General features: G+C 38.1%; 1 long non-coding RNA gene across 1 annotated transcript; it reads left to right on the forward strand.

The window, feature by feature from the left end:
- The first annotated feature begins 1,255 nt into the window (after positions 1–1,255).
- LOC129456989 (uncharacterized) lies at positions 1,256–1,818 on the forward strand. Its single transcript, XR_008649032.1, has 3 exons — positions 1,256–1,317; positions 1,408–1,496; positions 1,702–1,818. It is a non-coding gene; the product is annotated as an uncharacterized LOC129456989 (long non-coding RNA).
- Positions 1,819–8,600: the final 6,782 nt, after the last annotated feature.

Raw genomic sequence — 8,600 nt, forward strand, 5'->3', positions numbered from 1 at the left:
GACGAGAATTGTCCAGGCAAGGGACTAATTAAAACTGAATTTGGAGCTCATAAAATCACAAAAGTGAAGTAGTAAACAAGAACAAACATGATAGAGACGAGTATCAAAAATTAAAACCCTCTAATTTTGAGTGAATGCTCTAAAAAACACTGGCTCAGTAGTGCCACCTCAAAAAAACAAAAACACAAAATACAATAATATTCATGAGATCCCGGACCCCCAAAAAACCAAACAAAAAAATTTGAAACTCTGCCCCAAAAAATACATCATGTCCCAACTTGTAAAAAAAAAAAAAAAAAAAAAAAAAAAAAAAAAAAAGCCTATCTCCTCAAATGTGCAAACACAAAGCACAAAGTACTAGAAAAAATCCATATGTAAATGGGCGACATGCTGCATCAAATCTGACATATACAAGAGCCATTTGTGCACTTCCTGGATTACTAATGACATCACAAGGTGGAACGGAGCATTTTAGCACTGTAGGTGACACACAAAATTAAACTTAACTGTTTTTGATGACAGAACAATATATCACGAAAAAATCTAGCACAGTACGGGCCTTTAAACAGGTTTGATTGTGAGAGGACAGGACATTCCCTCGTGTTGCTAGCGTAAACAAGCTCACTGATATTAATAGTTTAATCAGGCTCATTAGTATTCAGATGTATGTGTGTATGTGTGGACTGGTGCATCTGTTTACCATCACATGCTCTGCTTAGAGGAGGCTAACAGTACGATTAAAGGTGCACTGCAACTTTTCTGGAGGGAGGTGTGGCACCAGCTGTTATTGCGTTACATTGAATGTTCCGAAGTATGGCATTTACTTATCTTTCTCAGTAGAGACAAGCACGGTCAAGTGACAGGTCCGATCTCTGGAGAGGTGACCCTGCTCTCAGCAAGAATGAATGTTTTTTGATGTATTTTTGAGGAATAAAACACCTGTAAACCATACTAGTTAAGATGTATATGAATATGTTTTTTTTTCCTAAGCCAAAGGTTTTTAAAGTCGACTTTTTGGAGATTTCTACCATGTTATAACATCGTTTCCTCATTAAAAACATTGCGATTTAAATATGTTATGTGTTAACAAGTTACCCCATAGAAGTGTCTTTGATAGAGCTCTACTTTAAAATGTAGTCAAATTAAAACAAAAGCATATATTATACATTTTCAAAAATAAAATATCTACAGCTGTACTACTACCACCACTGAGACAATCATTCAGTCCTAACTTTCTGCCCATTGTTTCAGTTAAAGCGAAACTCACAAAGAGACAAGTTGTTGGAGGAGGCCCAGCAGATGATACAGGGCTGTCCGGTAACACGTGCATTTTTTATTTCCCATTTGTTCATTTCTGGTTGAACTTATCACATATTCTGAAGTCGTGCTCTGTTTTATCATTAACAGAAGCTTGCAGAAGGAAACCGACAGCTGGTCACCACTCACAGGTGTGCTCTGTACCGGAGTCTGGAGGAGCAGCTCCCAGACAGCGTCAAGTACGTCTCTACTACGCGAATAAAGGCTTCTGTTCTCAATTTGTTGTATGACGGGACAGTTGTACTAAGCCTGATTTTGTGATGATAGTTATGGGAAAGGTAATGATAGTTTTGTCATTTTAACCCACTCGTAAGTACTCATCCATAGATTTAGTCGGAGTAAATGCCATATCCATCTAATAATGTATGATATGTTTTTATGCAGGGCTCTGGAGCAGGTGGCACACTTGAGCTTGTTCCTCTTCACAGACGCTCTGGTCTTGACCCGCCTCAGCCTGGATCACGTCCCGTTTGGCCTGGCTCACACCTGCACCTACAGCTTCATGACGTCTGTGGCTCTGTCCAGGCTGAGCGTCAGAGAGATCAACCACTCGCGCTGTACGTCAACTCAGACAACCGGAGGCAAAAGTGAAGGAACATGATTTGATTTCAGTGGAGAAATTGAGATTAACCACAGAATATAATGGTGATGATAATGCATTTTAATTTTCTAGACTCTTTGTTGGTGCGTTGAAACAGTAACACAGTAAGAGTAATGCACTGCTCCTCATTGTTTAATCCTTACTTACACTTTCTGTCAAGCTCAACTAGTATTTCAATCCTTTTAAACAGGGAAGCTGTCAGTTGCTTCTATATTAGTTATTACCCAAGAAAATGCCACGTAAAATGAACAGATTATGTTTTACAGTCAACTTTTCTGTTCTTTTTTAGCATCTTTTACCAAACAATGCATGAAAATAAAAAGTATTTATCTTGACAAGAATACATTCAAATCAGGTACAGGCCCTTCCTTTTGCCTCAAGTTTCCTTTATTCCAGGATTTTGAACATTCTACATAACATTTTAAAGCGTCTACAACTGTCTCTGCACATGGCCCCAGGGCACGCCGACCACGCCCACCTCTCATCTGCACTTAGTACTCTACGGCAGTATAAACACTTCCTGCAGGAGGTAACTATTTCAAACTTATCTGGGGTGGAGAAAGTACTCCATTTCTTTACTTAACATAGGGCTAAAATAACTAAAAACCTTTCATTATGTGTGATTTTATTAGTTATTTTATTAGTAAAACACTAAAAACACTGTGAAAAAACATGTACCAACGTGTCGTATTTTTCGTGTCATATTTAAGCTTCTGCAAAAATAACCTGTCTCCATAGATGTATGTGGTGAATTCCAGATGTAGCACCTCAGAGTGTTAACTACAGGGGAATATCAGTTAAGTGTATGTAATACTCTTCTATGGATCAGTGAATTTCGGTTAGGTACGACTACTGGAGCAATTGTTGGAAGAACCTGAGTTATAAGAACCACAGACCAGTGAAATTAGTTTAAATCGCCGGCTTTCTTATTGAACAGTTTGTAAAAAAATAAGAAAAATACATGGACAGACATTTACATTAAACATTAATTTCAAAACTCGTTTTCACTTTAAACCTTTCTTTTGATTTAAAGATTTTTCTTTCAGTTTTAAATTTCTAAATTAATCGGTTGCAACCTTTTTAAGTTAGTTAGATCTAGTTTAAGTTATCTCTTATCTATTTTCTTGTTGTTGAGTTAACTTTTTAATTTAAATAATCTTTAGTTCTTTTCAGTTCTACTCAAAGTTACCCTTTAAGTTTGAACCATTTTGTTTTGTTGTTTACAACCAAACAAGAATAACCATAATTGTAAAATTCCCTTTTACAACTGTTCGTTATCATCAATCAAATAAAAAGGTAAAATTGGACAAAACTAAAATGAATTCAGCAAAAGGCTGAATCACCCTGTGTTGCAAAGAATAAAGTCTCTTTCTTCTACTTATTAATCCAGTGTCTTTTGTGCAGGAGTTTGTGTAAATCCTACCAGTTCTGATGAAAACTATATAGTGTCCAGTAGAAGGCACATGGTTCCTGGCGCATGCGCAGTTCAGAAAGTCTGTGGGAGGCTCCACATCTTGTTTCACACACGTGGTTCTCAAAGTTGGTATTTAGCTGGATTCTTTCAAACCATACTTTAAAAGCCTATCATAGACAAGATAAAATATGTGTAAGTACACAAAATACGTTGCTAGGATAGTGTTACAATACAGAAAATTATCATCAGCGGTCTTAATTGATTCTTGTTAAGAACACGCTGTCGCCAAAATGGCGGACGCGACAGGGACAAGTCTGGGCAATGAACTTTCAAAGTCTATCATTTTTTAGCTTTTTAGGTTTTGCATTACATTCTCTTGAAAAGATTATTACATTGCACAAAATAAAATACATTTATTTTACACTCACCAAGTCCCATTCATCAAAAAAATCTAACCGTTTCCACACTGGGACAGGTTGAAAAACAAAAATACTCTCTTTTTAGTTTAGAAATATCACTTTAATCAACTTTAGACTCCTTTTTGGCTCTCCTCTCCTTTCTGCAGCAGCTCTGCCTGTGCTGTCTGCATATCAACAATCCGGTTGGTTCCTGCTAGTCACGTGGTTCAATAAATATATAATAATAATAATAATAATAATAATAATAATAATAATAATAATAATAATAATAATAATAATAAAATATTTGACTTTTGAAATTAATTGTAACCATATCACATATTTATTGACGTTTTATCAAAAACATTTATTTCTGTTTTTTATCAACAAGCTTTTACTTTGAAAATCACAATGTTAACCTGGGTTACACAGAGTTGTATTAGAAGTCATGTGACCTCTTGTCTCCATGGCAACGGTTTCTGGCAAAGCTTTGTTTCTCTTTGAGGTTCTCTTTGAGCTTTGTGAGAGCTTTGTGATGTCATAGGGTTGCTCTCCTCAGAAATTAGTACCTGTAACGATTGTACAGGTTTCTACAAACTTTAGACCACACAATTTAAACTTTTGAATGAATGAAAAAATGGAAGAGAAGAGACCAATCACTGTAGACAAGATTCATATCCCCCCAGATGATCTTATTAGGATAATAAAGAGCCACTTTAACAGAGTGAGCCCTCTTCAGTGGACTATGTTGGCTAATGGGATGTGCGACAATGAGACCAAACAAATTCTCCTGACGATGTTCATCCAGCTAGTCCAAACGCTATCTACAAACGTTTTAAGACAGGTTATCCCGAAGGACGAGGTCAGGGTAAGGTGTATGAACGAAGAGGAGTCAACTCGTGCGTTTGGGACTATAACCGCCGTTCTCGAAGAATCGATTGGTTTGGTTTTCGCACGGGCTTTAAATATCCCCAACGTTCCATTGACGTCTGACTCAGAGCAATTAACAGTAATGATTCAGAAGGAGGTATCCCAAAAGGTGAATAGCGCCCTCTCTGATATGTCCGAGTTACAACAAGGAAGTATCAGAGTAAACTCATCATTAACTAGTTCAGACGCAGCTCGCAGCATGGTTGACAAAGCCAAAGCATGTCTGAAAGCATGCTTAAACGTGTTAACTTGCTCCTGCGTGTCTATTCGCAGTTGCACTACAAGTCCAATAGGGGATGCTGAAGAACCTTCTAAACGGCCGGCATCAGAGAACTCATTTTACTCCACAAAGAGTCCATGTCACTGCTGTTTTTCGATGTTCGCTAGGAAGAACTTCAGAAAACTGAAGGAATCTTTAGATAGAAGAATATTCACACCTAAATCTGAAACTCCGATTAGAACAGAGTGTACTACCCCTGAAACTACCTCAGTGGGCAGAGTGACTACTACCCCTGAAACTACCTCAGTGGGCAGAGTGACTACTACCCCTGAAACTACCTCAGTGGGCAGAGTGACCAATACCCCTGAAACTACCCCTGGAACTACCCCTGGAACTACCCCTGGAACTACCCAAACAAGCCAAATTTTAACCACCCCCCGCTCGCCAGAGATCGATTATGAAACCATCAGACGTGAAGTTGACACATTATTTCACAAGCTAAACTTGGCCAAACTGGACGGATTGGCTGAGAGTCAACATAGTCTCTTGAGGGTTCTCAAAAGCAACGATATGGCTGCATTTTCATCAAGACTAACAGATATTATGTACCGTCACTTTGCCTTGATGGACAGTGCAATAGAGTGCATGTCTCCGATCCCAGACAGAAAAAGACCTGCGAGCGCCCACAATCTGGACCGTTTGTACGTTATAGTTGAAGATGAGGTTGCTACGTACCTTAAAAAGTTGTTAAACTTTATGCAGGAGGATATGGGAGAAGACATTTTTGATATGGACTTGTTTGAGATGTGTGTGGAAAGGGAACCAGTGTTTATAGATGTGCCTGCACCTGTACAAGTGCGGACACAAGTCTCAAGCACTACCCAAACCTCTCCATCTTTCCACATGTCCGTACCTTCCCAAGAATCAGTGACATCTCAAAAATCAGTGCCATCTTTCAATAACCGAAAGTATGACCTGTTTGAGAGATCCATGGTTCAACCTGCGGCACTTGTACCATCGTTTGTCTCCAAAGATGTACCAGCTGTTGTCTTGAACACACCAAAGAAAAAATCGACCCCTAATAACCCAAAGTATGACCTGTTTGATCCTGCGGCACTTGTACCATCGTTCGTCTCCCAAGATGTACCAGCTGTTGTCTTGAACACACCAAAGAAAAAATCGACCCCTAATTACCGAAAGTATGACCTGTTTGAGAGATCCATGGTTCAACCTGCGGCACTTGTACCATCGTTTGTCTCCAAAGATGTACCAGCTGTTGTCTCGAAAACACCAAAGAAAAAATCGACCCCTCTAAACAGACATTTGTCGCAAGGCCAGACCATGACGCAGATCATGGTCACTGCTTTGATGATAAAAATTTTCAAAGGAAACGTTGACTTGTATATGAGACACGAGACTTACGACGCCATCCTCACACGTTTAACACAAAAAGCGTGGAGGGAGATTGACATACCGGACAGGAAAATCAAGAAGACTGAGAAGAGACAGCACAAAATAATCAAAGATGTGATGAACCACCTTGAATGGGAGTATGGCTCATCCACGGCTCTGCTACAAAGCGTTATGGACAGTGACGGTAGGTTCGAGTACAGGGTTGTGGCGTTGCTAAAAATTCACATACAGAAAAAGACACGGGACTCTCTACCAGTTCGCTTTTTCAGATCTCTGTGGAAGTCCTGTTTCCCTTATGAATAAGCCCCCCCCCCCCAATTAAATGAAAGTGACTCAATTAAATGAAAGTTAATTGAGTAACTTTCATTTTAAACCCCTCGCGTTTGGATTACTCATTTATCTTCTAAGAAATGCCTTTAGTTGTTCAGTGCAGTGTGAGTACAAATCCCACAATGCACTGAGCTTGAACTAGAGTTGTTTCGTTATGGAGATAAAATAAACTAAAATCTGAATGAGAGGGGTGGACCTGAAAATACAACCAAATTTAAACAAAATCTAATTAGGCCCGAGCCTGGGACTCCGTCCCGGCGAGGGACTCATTAAAACCGCGTCCGGAGCATGGAAAATGGCAAAAATCAAGTAGTAAACACGCCCCGACATGGCAGTGAGTGTTGTCAAAAATTAGAACTCGACGAGTTCTAATTGTCACAAAAGGCGAAAGACGACTCAGTAGCGCCACCTCAAACTTTGATTTTCATGGGGCCAATGGGAGCCCGACTCGGAAAAAAGTCAACGTAAAAATCCGAACCTCACATCAAAAAATAGAACATGTCGGGACATGACAAAAATGATATTATGGCCCCGCCCTAAAATGTACAGGAAGTCGGCCATATTGGATCAAACCCTGGAATGACATTCAGGACATTTTCTCACACAGTTTTAATCACAAACAATGTAATGTATTAAAGTTATATAAATACACACACTTTTTCAGCTGCTCAAAATCTTTATATTTCTGTTAGAAGGTAAAAAAAAAAAAAAAAAAAAGAAGAAAGAAAGTAAGAAAATGTAACACTGAATTGAGTTTCCTTATTTCTACATAATGCTCCTTTAGTCCAAAAGACAAAAATTCTACCTATAATCTATAATTGCTTTATTATTTGTGAAAAATAAAGATTCCAAACATGATCCTTTGGACATAAATGCATTTGTTCTTGTAATCTTTAATAAATTTAGTTGAATTCACTTGCTGTTGCATGTTTCAGATGGAGGGCAGGGGCCTATAAAACTATGGGAGAAAGAAATATACAAACTTATGATTCACAAACGTTGAACCTTTTTGATAAATAAGCTGTGTTCACCACATCCTAAAATCTGATGTCATAGTTTCAGATGGAGTTGCAGGGGCCTGTGCAACTCTGTGGAAGATTCACAGTTTTTGGAAGAAGAAATCAAAACTTAGGATCATTATTGTTTAAAGGGCCCCTTTAATGTAGCAAGGCAGCCATTGTAAATTATTATTTACTTTTATTTTAAGCCCCCAGAGGAAGTGCTGTCCAAGGCCCAATACAAATGAGCTGCATGTGTTCGCTTTAGTACATCTGCATTCATATTATAATTTGTGAAATATTCTAATGACTTCATCTGTAGATGTTCATATATGATCAATATAAAAAAACAAACAAACTAGAGCATTTTGTTCTTTTTCACCTTGTAGTTCCAGCTGTCAGCTCTTTCTGGTCAGATTGTGTTAAAATAAAGTTCAGGTCAAAGTCTAACACTGGGACAGGTTGAGAAACAAAAATACTCTCTTTTTAGTTTAGAAATATCACTTTAATCAACTTTAGACTCCTTTTTGGCTCTCCTCTCCTTTCTGCAGCAGCTCTGCCTGTGCTGTCTGCATATCTCCCTTGTCTAGCAGAGGAAAAAAAAACCAAAACAATCCGGTTCCTGCTAGTCACGTGGTTCAAGCGCTACATGAATTTCAAAATAAATATATAATAATAATAATAATAATAATAATAATAATAATAATAAAATATTTGACTTTTGAAATTAATTGTAACCATATCACATATTTATTGACGTTTTATCAAAAACATTTATTTCTGTTTTTTATCAACAAGCTTTTACTTTGAAAATCACAATGTTAACCTGGGTTACACAGAGTTGTATTAGAAGTCATGTGACCTCTTGTCTCCATGGCAACGGTTTCTGGCAAAGCTTTGTTTCTCTTTGAGGTTCTCTTTGAGCTTTGTGAGAGCTTTGTGATGTCATAGGGTTGCTCTCCTCAGAAATTAGCACCTG

The sequence above is a fragment of the Periophthalmus magnuspinnatus genome, chromosome 2 (genome assembly GCF_009829125.3).
Source record: "Periophthalmus magnuspinnatus isolate fPerMag1 chromosome 2, fPerMag1.2.pri, whole genome shotgun sequence".
Classification (NCBI taxonomy): domain Eukaryota; kingdom Metazoa; phylum Chordata; class Actinopteri; order Gobiiformes; family Gobiidae; genus Periophthalmus; species Periophthalmus magnuspinnatus.